Source organism: Macrobrachium nipponense, chromosome 43 (assembly GCF_015104395.2).
Source record: "Macrobrachium nipponense isolate FS-2020 chromosome 43, ASM1510439v2, whole genome shotgun sequence".
Lineage (NCBI taxonomy): Eukaryota > Metazoa > Arthropoda > Malacostraca > Decapoda > Palaemonidae > Macrobrachium > Macrobrachium nipponense.
This window is the reverse complement of record NC_061104.1, coordinates 4,326,866-4,343,286: the sequence shown is the minus strand read 5'-3', so window position 1 is coordinate 4,343,286 and position 16,421 is coordinate 4,326,866. Positions and strand designations below refer to the sequence as shown.

The 16,421-nt window shown below is 39.1% G+C and overlaps 3 long non-coding RNA genes across 3 annotated transcripts; 2 read left to right on the top strand and 1 right to left on the bottom strand.

Annotated features, from left to right (window-relative positions):
* The first annotated feature begins 1,909 nt into the window (after positions 1-1,909).
* Positions 1,910-2,884, top strand: LOC135213998 (uncharacterized). The gene is made up of 2 exons (XR_010314244.1): positions 1,910-2,346; positions 2,493-2,884. It is a non-coding gene; the product is annotated as an uncharacterized LOC135213998 (long non-coding RNA).
* A 2,549-nt stretch (positions 2,885-5,433) lies between these two features.
* Positions 5,434-6,214, bottom strand: LOC135213802 (uncharacterized). The gene is made up of 2 exons (XR_010314204.1): positions 5,986-6,214; positions 5,434-5,837 (listed from the first exon to the last, which is right to left on the bottom strand). It is a non-coding gene; the product is annotated as an uncharacterized LOC135213802 (long non-coding RNA).
* Positions 6,215-12,656: 6,442 nt separating this feature from the next.
* Positions 12,657-13,619, top strand: LOC135213801 (uncharacterized). Its single transcript, XR_010314203.1, has 2 exons — positions 12,657-13,080; positions 13,228-13,619. It is a non-coding gene; the product is annotated as an uncharacterized LOC135213801 (long non-coding RNA).
* Positions 13,620-16,421: the final 2,802 nt, after the last annotated feature.

Below are 16,421 nucleotides of genomic sequence, written 5' to 3'. Positions count from 1 at the left end.
AGTTGGTACCCGGCATCCATTTTCTGTAGTACTTTTTGTCATAGAATCTGGCCACTACGAAGAGTATGGGGACAGTGATCTCCCTGGAAGATCCCTCTCCTGATATTAACCTTTGCTAGTCTTATTCCAGAGCTTGTAAGTATTGTATTCCAGTTGCGCATTGTATTTTTGAGGAAGCTGATGGTGTTTTCCTCTGCCCCATATATTTTCAGGCATTCTATTAGCCAAGTGTGTGGTATCATGTCAAAGGCTTTCTTATAGTCTATCCATGCCATGCTTAGGTTGGTTTTCCTTCTCCTACTGTTCTTCATTACCATTTTGTCTATCAGGAGCTGGTCTTTTGTGCCCCTACACTTCCTTCTGCAGCCTTTATGTTGGTGGGGGGCATGGTGGTTTTTGTCTCCTCTAGGTAATTGTATAGCCTTTCACTGATTGATACCTGTTAGTAACTTCCACATTATTGGTAGGCAGGTGATAGGCCTGTAGTTACTGGCTATATTTCCCTTACTCTTGTCTTTTTGTACTAAGGATGTTCTTCCTGTGGTCATCCATTTGGGTGCATGGTGATTTGAGATACAATGCTGGAGTTGTTCTGCTATTCGTGGGTGTAGGGCCTTGTAGTTTTTGAGCCAGTATCCATGGACTTCATCGGGACCTGGGGCTTTCCAGTTTGGCATTTTATTTAGTTGGTGTCTGACTGTGTCTGTCGTGATGTCGTGAATCGTTTGTTTTATTCTCCCTGTTTCTTTTCTTCCTTGACTTCCTGGAGCCATGTTGCATGTTTGTTGTGTGATACCTGATTGCTCCATATGTTTTCCCAGAGTCTCTTACTTGGTTCGGCTTCAGGAATTTCTGGGTGGTTGTCTTCCCCTCTTAGTTGGCTGTATAGTCCTTTCTGGTTGGTTCCGAATAGTTTGTTCTGTTGGTATCCCTTATTCCTGTTCATGTACCGTTGGATCTTATGTGCTTTGGCCTTAAGCCTCTGTTTTACATCTTCTATTGTGTTGTTTAGTCCCCTCTCTTGTACTTTGTATTTCTCGTTGAGTTCCTCCCTTGTTTTCTTGCTTCTTAGCCTTTTTTCTGCCATCTCTTTCAGTTTACTCAAGTCAGATCTCATCACCATGATTTGCTTTTCCAGGCGCCTTTTCCAAGGCGGTTGCTGTTTTGGTTTCTGTTGGGTTGGTTGTGCTGGTGGTGTTGGTGTTCGAATCCCCATCAGTTCTGCTACTAATCTTGCTTCTGCATATGCCAAGTTATTTGTTTCTGTGATACTGTGTGGTGTGTATTATGTCCATTATTTCATTGACCTCAATTGTTTTCTCCCTTAATTTCTTGGTGTTGTAGGCTTTTCATGGAGGGATCCTTTGTTTTCTCTGTATCTGGCTCCATCCATTGTCTAATCTTTTCTACATTCCGTCCTCTCTGTTACTTCGTCGGTGTTTCTTCGTGTGTCATTGTTTGATACCTCATCATCCCTGTCGTAATCTGTGGCATCGTCTCTCATTTCGTCTGCGTGTAATTCGTTGTCGTGTGACATTTCCCTTTCCAGTTCTTCTCTTTTTGTTGAGGAGAGCCAGTTCTTTTTCTTTATGTTCCTTATTTGGTCTGCCAGCCTCTGCTCTGTTGGGGGGTGTTATTCCTCTCAATTCCAGATGTTGACCAACCTTCTTTTCTATATCCCTCTCCGTCGGGTTGCTTCTGAAGTAGCATCTCCAAATTTCCTTATTATTATTATTATTATTATTATTATTATATTATTATTATTATTATTATTATATTATTATTATTTATTATTATTATTATTATTATTATTATTATCTAGCATGTAAGTATATGGTCTTTAATGGATATTAAAAGCTTTCGAACCTTGTACAAGGTTCGAAAGCTTTTAATATCCATTAAAGACCATATACTCATACGCTATATTATTGTGGACCTGCAACCATTATTATCATCATTAAAGAAAGCAAATTTATCCGAAGCGCTGCCTTCCATTTCACACATCATACATCCAAAAATAGTCAAGGACAAAGGACTTCATTATAAAAGGTGGAAAGCTTTATCAGTCGTTCACACACTTGGAACCCGGTTGGTTACAAGATTTATGTAAAACCCTTTCCCACGGTATCCAAAATAGCTGACGTAATCCAAAGGCATTTTTTTCTACATTCTAGAGAAAGCAAGGGTATATAAAGGTAGGTTGCTGGCAGAGTAAACAACAGACATCATTAGAGCATCTAGACAGCAACTTCTAAAGCAAAATCAGCAGCAACAACATGAAGGTCTTCCTGTTGGTCGTACTAGTTGCTCTTGCAACTGCTGACGCATCTCGGCTGAAAAACTGTAGTAAGTTTTTTTTACGTTGTTTTCCAGATATGATAATTAATATCAATAATAATATTCTATAATTCATTAGTGGGACTTCAAAATGTCGATTTATTCGCTTAAATTTCTAATTACCAACATAAATTTTATTTTGGTTTTAATTTCAGCCCCAAATCCTCCCGTCAACGAGAGGGTGGACAGCGTCACCTCCACCACCATCAACATATCCTTTGAGGATCCTGACGACATGTCCTGCCCCATCATAGCCTACAGGACTCACTGGGAGACTGCATTGTCCTCCAGCATCACTCCAAAGGACGCAGAAGGAGAAGGAAACCATCTTTACCACGTGGAGATCACAGACCTCCTCCCCCACACCAGGTACAGGATCTACATCACTTCCATATCCTCCGACATGGTCCAGTCTTCTCCTAAGATCCTTTACGCAACTACGGATTGAACGGCTCCTCTGGGATTTATATAAATGACTCTCCTTCCTCCACTTAACTACTTTTAACTGTTTCCTAGGAACTATGTTTGAATAAATTTTACTTACGCATTGATCTGTTTTACTTTGCCCTATTAATGTAAGAAGGGAATAGGTGAAGGTGGGTATGACCCATCTGGAGATCAAGGTGATTCATGCCCATTTTGTAGGGAAATGGTAGCTGTAGTGGGTACATTACATAAGATACTTTATAGTTATGTTCTCTATAAGTGAGGTCAGCTTTATGCTATGGAAGGTTATGTTGGTGTAATGATAAAGCACTTTGTAAAAGTACGGAATAACGTCATTTACAAATGAAATGATATTTATTGGTAGAGTGAAACACTCCCAAGAGATATAAAGTTTTAAAAATTAAGACTCATTATTCGGTGTGAAATCTTTATTCATTATGGTAACCACTCAATTTTGTCCATTGAAAGAGTGTCTCCTTCCATATTATATTATTATTATTATTATTATTATTATTATTATTATTATTATTATTATTATTATTATTATTATTATTATTATTATTATTTATTTTTGGTCTATCACAGTCCTCCAATTCGACTGGGATGTATTTATAGTGTGGAATTCCGGGTCGCATCCTGCCTTCTGAAGAGTCCATCACTTTTCTTACTGGTTAATTTTGTTGCAAAAAAGGGATAATAGAGATGAATTAAAATAAACATTTTTTTTCAGGTAACATAAAGTAAAGTTAAACAAAATAATGAGCAAATTAAACAATTAAGAGAATAAAGCTTTGCACATCATAAATAGTGTAGTGTGCCCGCAACTGAGTTTGTGGAGTGAGCGCTTAGGAACCAGAACCAGGAACCATGCTCGCTGTTCCTAGGATCACACTCTTCTGCATGAGGCCAGGAGCTACTTCAGCCTCTAGTTTTTCCAGATTCCTTTTCAGGGATCTTGGGATCGTGCCTACTTATCATTATTATTATTCAGAAGGTGGCCCAATTTATATTATGCACAGGTTTCTGGACGAGTGTTTTCGCGCTCGGCTGCCAATCCGGAGGTCAGAAGTTCGAATACCGGCTCGGCCAATGCGGAATCAGAGGAATTTATTTCTCGATATAGTGTGGTTCTGATCCCACAATAAGCTGTAGGTCCCGTTGCTAGGTGACCAGTTGGTTCCTAGCCACGTAAAAATATCTAATCCTTCGGGTCAGCCCTGGGAGAGCTGTTAATCAGCTCAGTGGTCTGGTAAAACTAAGGTATACTTACTTTTATATTTATATACGCTCCCACACTTTTCTTTTACATAAATTGTAAATGGTTCCTCAGAGGGAGTTGCAATACAGGGCTTGAATAGGTTACGGGGGTAACCAATGGGTCCATCCAAATTTTTTCCCTAACATTTTGTTACTGGTAATCCCTTTCAGTCAGTTGGGCAACTGTTTCTCTTCTGTTTTGTTTCTGGTTCGCGAAGTACAATTCTATTTTCCTTTTCTTTCCGTTTTGGAAAGTTACTTGGACGAAATCGTTGCAAATGAATTTTATTTTTATTATCATTATTGCCTACAGTTTGCCGCCAGCATTGTCATTCTGTTCTCATGATAAGGGTACAAAGTTACAGCTGTTGTTTTATTTACTCAGTAACTATAAGCGTGAATCATACTTTGTTTACAGTGAAGGTCACTATTTTTTTTTCTTTGTGATGGTGATGGTGGTACAATTATGATGGGAGTCGTTTTCTTCATATATGAAATAAGGTTCAAAAGACCCTCATTTTGAAAGAAATGACGATTATCCTAGAAGGGGTTTCTTTATGAAGAGATAAGCTTCCAAAGTTCTTCTGTTTGTAAGATATGACTCCTTTGGCCCTTACTTCCGGAGATAATCCCGCTTATTCACAGAGAAATTCAAGGTGAGACTCTTCTCTGAACACTATACTGTGTTTTATTCCATCTCTCCATCCGCCTATGGTGTCAGCGCATGGCAACACTGCGTCGCGGGCTTTAAATAATATCCTATTTCGAATATTAACAATGTAATTCACATACAGTAAATTATTAAAACACTTTTCAGTTGCAAATGTATACCCAGATACCCTTTATTTACCTAAAACTTACACATTGCGTAACTATTTAAAGCCCGGGATCCAGTGTTACCATGCGCGACCACCACAGGCGGGTGGACAGATGGAAAAAAACAGAGTATAGTTATCTTATTTTGTTTATCTTATTAAGATATTTTCTGTTGCGAACAGAGGAACATCATGCTGGAAGACATACGATGGAAATGGAAGTGCTGGGTAGAAGGAAGACGGGAAGACCAAGAATGAGATGGCATGATTGTGTAGGGGAAGATATGTTATGGAAAGGTATCAACGAGAACGATGGACAGGACAGAAATCGATGGAGACGACTCATTCACAACGGCGACCCCATATAAAAAATGGGTTAAAGGTGGGAAGAAGAAGAAGAAAATTAAGATGTTTTCTTTCATTTGTCAAGATCGATCTTCGATTTATGACCGGAGAATTCTAAATTAACATCTTAGGGCGAAACCAACCCCAGCGCTCCGTCAGGACAGAGAACACCTAGGCCTATTTGAGGTCATTGTCATTTGGTACGCTCAAAAGGACAAAGTAAAATACGCGATATGCTTTAAATGAATTTATTTATCACATCAAAGTTCCTAGGAATAAGTTAAAAGTAGTTAAATGGAGGAAGGAGACAGTCAATCATTTACATACATCCCAGAGGAGCCGTTCAATCCGTAGTTGCGTAAAGGATCTTAGGAGAAGACTGGACCATGTCGGAGGATATGGAAGTGATGTAGATCCTGTACCTGGTGTGGGGGAGGAGGTCTGTGATCTCCACGTGGTAAAGATGGTTTCCTTCTCCTTCTGCGTCCTTCGGAGTGATGCTGGAGGACAAGGCCGTCTCCCAGTGTGTCTTGTAGGCTATGATGGGGCAGGACATGTCGTCAGGATCCTCGAAGGATATGTTGATGGTGGTGGAGGTGACGCTGTCCACCCTCTCGTTGACGGGAGGATTTGGGGCTGAAATAAAAAAAAAATTATATATGTTAGTATTTGGAAGTTTAGGCGAATAAATCGACATTTTAAAGTTCTATTAATGAAATATTGTCTATTATTAGTGATATTAATTTTTATATCAAGAAAACATCCGCTAAAACATAAAACTTACTGCAATTTTTCAGCTGAGATGCGTCAGCAGTTGCAAGAGCAACTAGTAAGACCAACAGGAAGACCTTCATGTTGTTGCTGCGGATTTTACTTTAGAAGTTGCTGTCTAGATGCTCTAGTGATGTCTGTTGTTTACTCTGCCAGTAACCTACCATTTTATACCGTTGTTTCCATCTGCAGTAAAGAAAAAAACCCTTGGGAACTGCAACAGATTCCCCATGTTGCAAGAGGATTTTAATTATCATGCCATTTAAGGTAGAAGGAAAAACTGCTCCTCGCATTTTTCTTTTATCCTGATAGTTCTTGGAATGACAAATAAGTTACTATCTCCTTGTGGTTACCAGGGGGCCTTAGAAATATAACTTTTCGAATTTATGGTGCGTTAAATGCATGGTGTCGATTTTTTCTATCTGCTCTGATTAACTTGAAATCATAAGGTGTTTTCCAGCATATTATTATTATTATTATTATTATTATTATTATTATTATTATTATTATTATTATTATTATTATTATTATTATTATTATTATTATTATTATTATTATGACCGAGTCCCGAGACAAGAGGTATGGAGGAGTCTCAGGGAGAAGATGGTGCCAGAGAAGTACGTGCGATTGATACAAGAGATGTTCCGGAATGTATTTATCAGAGTGTTGGGAAAACAGAGGGTTTTGAGGTGAGAGTAGGATTACACCAGGGGTCGGCTCTGAGCCCATTTTTCTTTAACATAGTGATGGATGTTATAATAGAGGAAGTAAGGGATGCAGTACACATATATTCTAAGACAGAATATATGTGTACCACCACTGATAGAGATGTAGAGAAATTATTCAGCTTGGTGGAGAGCAAATAAAGAGAGTTGATAAGTTTAAATATTTGGGATTTTTTTTTAATGCTGGAGGAAGTATGGAAGAAGAAGTAAAACATCGGGTACAGGAAGGCGGGAACAACTGGAGAGCGGCCTCTGGAGTTCTTTGTGACAAAAGAGTACCGCTTAGGTTAAAAGGAAAATTTCACAAGAACGCGGTAAGAACAGCAATGCTGTATGGTATGGAAACAGCAAGCATGAGAAAAACAGAGCAGAAGAAGATGGATGTGGCAGAAATGAGAATGTTTAGGTGGATGTCTGGGGTGGCAAAAGAGGATAGGATCAGAAATAACTACATAAGGGGGTCGACTAAGGTGGTGGAAGTATCAAAAAAAGTGCAGAGGGGAGGCTGAGATGGTATGGACACCTGTTGAGGAGAGATGAGGACCACGCTGGGAGACATACTATGGGGATGGAGGTTCAAGGAAGAAGGAGAAGAGGGAGACCAAGAAAGAGATGGAAGGACTGTGTGAGAGGAGACCTACATGAGAAGGGAATTGATGAGGCAGAAGCGCAGGATAGAAATAGATGGAAACGGCTCATCCGAAACGGTGACCCCATATAAAAATGGGAACCAGCTGGGAAGATTATTATTATTATTATACTTGGCAATGGACTAGTTTTTCCATAATATAAATCACAAAAATAATAATAATTATACTAACCATTTTTTTTGTCTATCACAATCATGCATTCGACCGGGGGGGGGGGGTGGTTTTTACAGCATAATATTATTATTATTATTATTATTATTATTATTATTATTATCATGAGAACAGGTCCTTCAGTATAATAATAATAATAATAATAATAATAATATGCTGTAAAAACCACCCATTCGAAATAGGATGATTGTGATAGACAAAAAAAAAATTATATTATTATTATTATTATTATTATTATTATTATTATTATTATTATTGTACTTAAGAGACAGACCCTCTCTCAAGCATACCTTGTAGAGATTCTTCTCTATTTGCCGAATAGCGGCTTTTTCCGTGCTTCTTGAACAGGCTAGTAGAGCGCCTATAGAGGTCATGATCAAATACAGAGTTAAAATTGTGTATATATTTGAATTTTACAGATACACTATGATACCATAGTCACCAAAGTCATAACGATTTTCTCTCTCTCTCTCTCTCTCTCTTTCTCGCTTGCTTCGAGAAAGAGAGAGAGAGAGAAATCGTTAGACTTTGATGACTATGGAATCATAGTTTATCTGTAAAATTCAAATATACACACCAATTTTTACTCTGTATTTGATCTTGACCTCTATAGGCGCTCTACTAGCCTGTTGAAGTAGCACGGAAAATGCCGCTATCCGGAAAATAGAGAAGAATCTCTACAGGTGTAACGCTGCTGAAGTAGACATTACTTTTAATAAACTATATATTATTATTATTATTATTATTATTATTATTATTATTATTATTATTATTATTATTATTATTATTATTATTATTATTATTATTATTATTATTATTATTATTATTATTATTATTATTATTAGGGAAAAACTCTCTATCACGAGAGTATATATAATGGGGATACAATCCACAATGAAGTAAAATCCTCTTGTAGTTTAAAATATATATCTCTTGTACAGGATTAAAGCTTTCGACCATCAACTGTGGTCTTGTTCACTAAAATGTTCTAAAGGGTCCACAATAATACAAAGTGTAAAAAGTCCGTGTATAATTTTGAAGACTTTACAGAAAGCTTTCGAACCCTTCCCTGGGTTCATCTTCAGTCCAAATGAAGAATACGTTACGACAAGTACAGAGGTAAATTTAAAAAACAAGAGACGTTGAAGATCGTTGACAACGGTCGTTAGCTCGTTAATGGGCCAGGTGAAGAAAGAGGGTAGTTAAGAACAATTAGATGATACCCTCTCCCCTATCAATCCTTCTGGCTGCAATCCTGTTGGATCTTCGTACAGGTTGTTGCAACATTACATGAAGTCCTTCATCCAAGGGCGTAGATTGGCACCGTTATCAGACTCCCCCGGGGCAGCGGTTACCTGGACTGGAATAGGCAAGGCAGAGGCAGCATCAGGAGAGGGAAAAACAGAGCCTGTCCTACCGTTAAAATCTTTTAAAAACATACTAGTAATATAAAAATTAACAAATGGGTCTTCGTTGACAAAAGACTTGTTTCCTTTGAATGATTCTCCCAAACTTATAGCAGCTCCCTCGACTAGTCGTCTGACATTTACATTGTTACTTTTAAAGATAATTTTAGCCTCGTTCCAGTTGAGTCTATGATCATTCATGAATGCATGTGCTACTATTGCGCTGTTTTGTGATTGTAGTTCATAAGCTCGCTTATGTTCGCCCAAACGTATATCTAGTCCCCGTCCACTTTCACCAAAATATTTACTATTACAATCCATACACGGTAGTTCGTAAACGCCTGGGACTATGGGATTTTTATCATTGTTATTGTTTCTTACGATGGAACGTCTTATTGTATTTTCATATTTGAACACAATTTTAGTTTCCTTCTGACTTTTTGTTGATATGTCCACTTATATTCTTTACTTCTGGATTAAAGGGAAGGGACAAATATCTTTTTGGTTTTTTTTTTCCTAAGTATTATCTCTCAGTCCATAGAACGACTTCTTCGCTCGTGAAATTGCTTTCTCAAGGAAGTGAGGGGGATATCTGAGACTTCTACAAAAGTAGCCGTTGATGTGTTTTAAGTTCACCGTCTATATATTCGGAGTCGCAAATTCTGAATGCGCTTAAAGCAAAATTCATAATAACGTTTACTTTTTATTTCTTTTGAGTGAAAAGAATAAAAGTGGACATAACTCTCGGAATTGGTGAAGTCTTCAAAATTATACACGGACTTTTACACTTCCGCATTATTGTGGACCCCTTTAGAACATTATTCACTATATTATTATTATTATTATCTTATTATTTTTATTATTATTATTATTATATTATTATTATTATTATTATATATCTTGGGAGTAGAACCCTCTATTAAACAAGTCTTGTTGAAGAGGATTGCTGCATCAGCTCCATTAATTTTGTATAGAGTCTTCTCTATTTTCCTTATTAAGGATTTCTCAATATTGCTGAAACTGGCAAGCAACGTGCCAAAGGGGATCGTCAAATCCGGTGTAGTCATATTGAATTGTCTTTATTACTGCTATATACATATATTACTACTACAAGTTTCTCTCTCTCTCTCTGACGTTTCGACCAGATCTGCCAGGGCATGGTCACAGCGATGGTTGCTGGAGGACTGAATCTTAGTGGTTGTTGTTGTTGTTTAAGATTAAGCTGGCCCTTGTGCCAGCACGGGCTCTTGCTCACAGAGCAGCCCGTATACCTTAGTGGTGAGTCCTTCGCTATATACCGTGGTCGTGCGGGCGCTCACGGATGCTCCTGCAGGACCCGGAGGGTGCTCGACTTTTCATTGGCTGGCGGCCAGGCGTCGGAAATTCTCGAGGCGCGTTGATCTTCTCAGGTGTGTTTGCGTCACCTGGAGCCGGGTTTTCATTGGCTGCGACCGTGGTGACGTAACTCCTGGTATTTCTACCAACCTCTTCGATATTGGTCCCGTCCTGGGCGCTGGTGTTCTCGTCTGGACGGGGGGGGGGGGGGGGGTGGGCTGGTCTTCCTTTGCACAGGTGGGGCAGCAGGAAGGGTTCCTGTGTCGTATTAAGGGAGGGTTTTTGTTCAAGGATGAATAAAGCCTCAAGGAGGCGTAGGCGTCGTTGATCGGGCCTCTTCCAATTATCTTTGTGTTTTTTACGATATCCTCACGCACGACGTGCTGTTGGTGGGCGGTGAGGGCGTGGTGTTTCACCGCCCACCAACAGCACGTCGTGCGTGAGGATATCGTAAAAAACCCTCCCTTAATACGACACAGGAACCCTTCCTGCTGCCCACCTGTGCAAGGAAGACCACCCAGCCCCCCCCCCCCTCCAGACGAGAACACCAGCGCCCAGGACGGGACCAATATCGAAGAGGTTGGTAGAAATACCAGAGTTACGTCACCATTGGTCGCAGCCAATGAAACCCGGCTCCAGGTGACGCAACACACCTGAGAAGATCACGCGCCTCGAGAATTTCCGACGCCTGGCCGCCAGCCAAGGAAAAGTCGAGCACCCTCCGGGTCCTGCAGGAGCATCCGTGAGCGCCCGCACGACCACGGTATATAGCGAAGGACTCACTACCTGCTGGAATGCAGAGAAACAGCACAGCTAAGAGGTGCAGCACAAAATGCAGTACCTGCACAAGATGCTGAGCATGCAGCTGCCCACGTCACAAAGACAATCATTGAAAACTTAGAGAAGAGCATGCCCAGGTGCTCTACAACCTACCTCCACCAAGGTAATCAAACTAATAAGTGAATCAATCACCCTCATCACATCCCTCATTGTAAGGCTCTATCCACATCATCCACTATCATCTTTTGAAAACTTTACTACACTGAAATCCTCCCGCAGGGACCCAAGGGAGTAAAGGGTTGGACAACCCCACCTGCACCACTTCTCCTATTTTCAAAAGCCTTACACTCATTCAAACTTCTTCTATAATATGACATGATGGCCCTCTCTTACTGACACCATCATCCTTCCCCTGTCCACTCCTATCTCTACAACTAAAGATATTTCCAATTTCAAAAAAACGGAAATATCTTTTTTTCCTAAAGAATCTTTTTCAGATCACCTACGGGCCGAACAAGGGAAAGGCCCGTGCCAACAAGAAGTGTTGGCTTAATACAACAACAACAACAACCACTAAGATTCAGTCCTCCAGCAACCATCGCTGTGACCATGCCCTGGCAGATCTGGGCGAAACGTCAGAGAGAGAGAGAGAAACTTGTAGCAGTAATATATGTATATAGCAGTAATAAAGATAATTCAATATGACTACACTGGATTTGACGATCCCCTTTGGCACGTTTGCTTGCCAGTTTCAGCAACTTTGAGAAATCCTTAATAAGGAAAGTAGAGAAGACTCTATACAAAATTATGGAGCTGATGCAGCAATCCTTTTCAACAAGACTTTTATTATTATTATTATTATTATTAATTATTATTATTATTATTATTATTATTATTATTATTATTATTATTATACTGAAGCACTAGTTTTTCATAATAATAATAATAATAATAATAATAATAATAATAATAATAATAATAATAATAATGATATTAATAATAGCTTTTATTTTTGTCTATCACAGTCATCCTATTCGACTGGGGTAGTTTGTATAGAGTGTTGGGGGGAGGGGGCGTTTGTTCCGGTTTATATCCTGCCTGCTTAGGAGTCCATCACTTTTCTCACTTTGTGCAGCACTGTTTCTAGGAGCACACTCTTCTGCATGAGTCCTGGAGCTACTTTGGCATCTAGTTTTTTCTAGGTTCCTTTTCAGGACCTCGGATCGTGCCTCCTAGTGCTCCTATGATTATGGGTACAATTTCCAATGGCATATCCCATATCCTTCCTATTTCTATTTTAAGGTCTTGATACTCATCAATCTTTTCTCTCGCTTCCTCTTCAACTCTGGTGTCCCATGGTATTGCGACATCAATGAGTGACACTTTCTTCTTGATTTTGTCAATCAACGTCAAGTCTGGTCTATTGGCACATATCACCCATTATTATTATTATTATTATTATTATTATTATTATTATTATTATTATTATTATTATTATTATTATTATTATTATTATCTAGCATGTGAGTATATGGTCTTTAATGGATATTAAAAACTTTCGAACCTGTACAAGGTTCAAAAGCTTTTAATATCCATTAAAGACCATATACTCATATGCTATATTATTGTGGACCTGCAACCATTATTATCATCATTAAAGAAAGCAAATTTATCCAAAGCACTGCCTTCCATTTCACACATCATGCATCCAAAAATAGTCAGGGACAAAGGACTTCATTATCAAAGGTGGAAAGCTTATCAGTCAGTCACGCACTTGGAACCCGGTTGGTTACAAGATTTATGTAAAACCCTTTCCCACGGTATCCAAAATAGCTGACACAATCCAAAGGCATTTTTTCTACATTCTAGAGAAAACAAGGGTATATAAAGGTAGGTTGCTGGCAGAGTAAACAACAGACATCATTAGAGCATCTAGACAGCAACTTCTAAAGCAAAATCAGCAGCAACAACATGAAGGTCTTCCTGTTGGTCGTACTAGTTGCTCTTGCAACTGCTGACGCATCTCAGCTGAAAAATTGCAGTAAGCTTTATGATTTAGCGGATGTTTTCTTGATATGAAAATTAATATAACTAATAATAGACTATATTTCATTAATGGGACTTTAAAATGTTGATTTATTCGCTTAAATTTCCAAATACTAACATAAATAATTTTTCTTTATTGCAGCCCCAAATCCTCCCGTCAACGAGAGGGTGGACAGCGTCACCTCCACCACCATCAACATATCCTTCGAGGATCCTGACGACATGTCCTGCCCGATCATAGCCTACAAGACTCACTGGGAGACGGCCTTGTCCTCCAGTATCACTCCGAAGGACGCAGAAGGAGAAGGAAACCATCTTTACCACGTGGAGATCACAGACCTCCTCCCCCACACCAGGTACAGGATCTACATCACTTCCATATCCTCCGACATGGTCCAGTCTTCTCCTAAGATCCTTTACGCAACTACGGATTGAACGGCTCCTCTGGGATTTATATAAATGACTCTCCTTCCTCCACTTAACTACTTTTAACTGTTTCCTAGGAACTATGTTTGAATAAATTCTACTTACGCATTGATCTGTTTTACTTTGCCCTATTAATGTAAGAAGGGAAGAGGTGAAGGTGGGTATGACCCATCTGGAGATCAAGGTGATTCCATGCCCATTTTGTAGGGAAATGGTAGCTGTAGTGGCTACATTACATAAGATACTTTATAGTTATGTTCTCTATACGTGAGGTCAGCTTTATGCTATGGAAGGTTATGTCGGTGTAATGATAAAGCACTTTGTAAAAGTACGGAATAACGTCATTTACAAATCAAATTATATTTATTGGTAGAGTGAAACACTCCCAAGAGATATAAAGTTTTAAAAATTGAGACTCATTATTCGGTGTGAAATCTTTATTCATTATGGTAACCACTCAATTTTGTCCATTGAAAGAGGGTCTCCTTCCAATATTATTATTATTATTATTATTATTATTATTATTATTATTATTATTATTATTATTATTATTTATTTTTGGTCTATCACAGTCCTCCAATTCGACTGGGATGTATTTATAGTGTGGAATTCCGGGTCGCATCCTGCCTCCTGAAGAGTCCATCACTTTTCTTACTGGTTAATTTTGTTGCAAAAAAGGGATAATAGAGATGAATTAAAATATACATTTTCAGGTAACATAAAGTAAAGTTAAACTAAATAATGAGTAAAGTAAACAATCAAGGGTATCATAAATAGTGTAGTGCGGCCGCAACTGAGTTTGTGGAGTGAGCGCTTAGGAACCAGAACCAGGAACCATGCTCGCTGTTCCTAGGATCACACTCTTCTGCATGAGGCCAGGAGCTACTTCAGCCTCTAGTTGTTCCAGATTCCTTTTCAGGGATCTTGGGATCGTGCCTACTTATCATTATTATTATTCAGAAGGTGGCCCAATTTAAATTATGCTCAGGTTCTCGCTGAACGAGTGGTTTTCGCGCTCGGCTGCCAATCCGGAGGTCAGAAGTTCGAATACCGGCTCGGCCAACGCGGAATCAGAGGAATATATTTCTCGATATAGTGTGGTTCGGATCCCACAATAAGCTGTAGGTCCCGTTGCTAGGTGACCAGTTGGTTCCTAGCCACGTAAAAATATCTAATTCTTCGGGCCAGCCCTAGGAGAGCTGTTAACTTTATATTATATATGCTCACCACATTTTCTTTTACATAAATTGTAAATGGTTCTTCAGAGGGAGTTACAACCCAGGGCTTGAATAGGTTACGGGGCTAACCAATGGGTCCATCCCATTTTTTCCCTCATATTTTGTTATGTTACTGGTAATCCCTTTCGGCCAGTTGGGCAACTGTTTCTCTTCTGTTTGGTTTCTGGTTCACGAAGCACAATTCTATTTTCCCTTTCTTTCCGTTGTGGAAAATCACTTGGACGAAATCGTTGCAAAATGGATTTTATTGTTAGTATCATTATTGCCTACAGTTTGCCGCTGGCAATGTCATTCTGTTCTCATGAAGGGTACAAAGTTACAGCTGTGGTTTATTTGCTCAGTAACTATAAGCGTGAATCATGCTTTTGCTTACAGTGAAGATCACTATTTTTTTTCCTTTGTGATGGTGATGGTGGTACAATTATGATGGAAGTCGTTTTCTTCATATATGAAATAAAGTTCAAAAGACCCTCATTTTGGAAGAAATGACGATTATCCTAGAAGGGTTTTCTTTATGAAGAAATAAATAAGCTTCCAAAGTTCTTCTGTTTGTAAGATATGACTCCTTTGGCTCTTACTTCCGAAGATATTCACGCTTATTCACAGAGAAATTCAAGGTGAGACTCTTCTCTACCTGAGCAGTGAAACTGAACACTATACTCTATTTTATTCCATCTGTCCATCCGCCTGTGGTGTCGGCGCATGGTAACACTACGTCGCGGGCTTTAAATAATATCCTATTTCGAATATTAACAATGTAATTCACATTATTAAAACACTTTTCAGTTGCAAATGTATACCCAGATACCCTTTATTTACCTAAAACTTACACATTGCGTAACTATTTAAAGCCCGGGATCCAGTGTTACCATGCGCGACCACCACAGGCGGGTGGACAGATGAAAAAAAACAGAGTATAGTTATCTTATTTTGTTTATCTTATTAAGATATTTTCTGTTACGAACAGAGGAACATCATGCTGGAAGACATACGATGGAAATGGAAGTGCTGGGTAGAAGGAAGAAGGGAAAACCAAGAAAGAGATGGCGTGATTGTGTAGGGGAAGATATGTAATGGAAAGGTACTAACGAGAACGATGCACAGGACAGAAATCGATGGAGACGACTCATTCACAACGGCGACCCCATATAAAAAATGGGTTAAAGCTGGGAAGAAGAAGAAGAAGAAGGTTAAAATGTTTTTTTTCATCTGTCAAGATCGATCTTCGGTTTATGACTGGAGAATTCTAAATTAACATCTTAGGGCGAAACCAACCCCAGCACTCCGTCAGGACAGAGAACATCTAGGCCTATTTGAGGTCAGAACACCTAGGCCTCTTTGAGGTCATTGTCATTTGGTACGCTCAAAAGGACAAAGTAAAATAGGTAACATGCTTTAAATGAATTTATTTATCGCATCAAAGTTCCTAGGAATAAGTTAAAAGTAGTTAAGTGGAGGAAGGAGACAGTCAGTCATTTACATAAATCCCAGAGGAGCCGTTCAATCCGTAGTTGCGTAAAGGATCTTAGGAGAAGACTGGACCAAGTCGGAGGATATGGAAGTGATGTAGATCCTGTACCTGGTGTGGGGGAGGAGGTCTGTGATCTCCACGTGGTAAAGATGGTTTCCTTCTCCTTCTGCGTCCTTCGGAGTGATGCTGGAGGACAAGGCC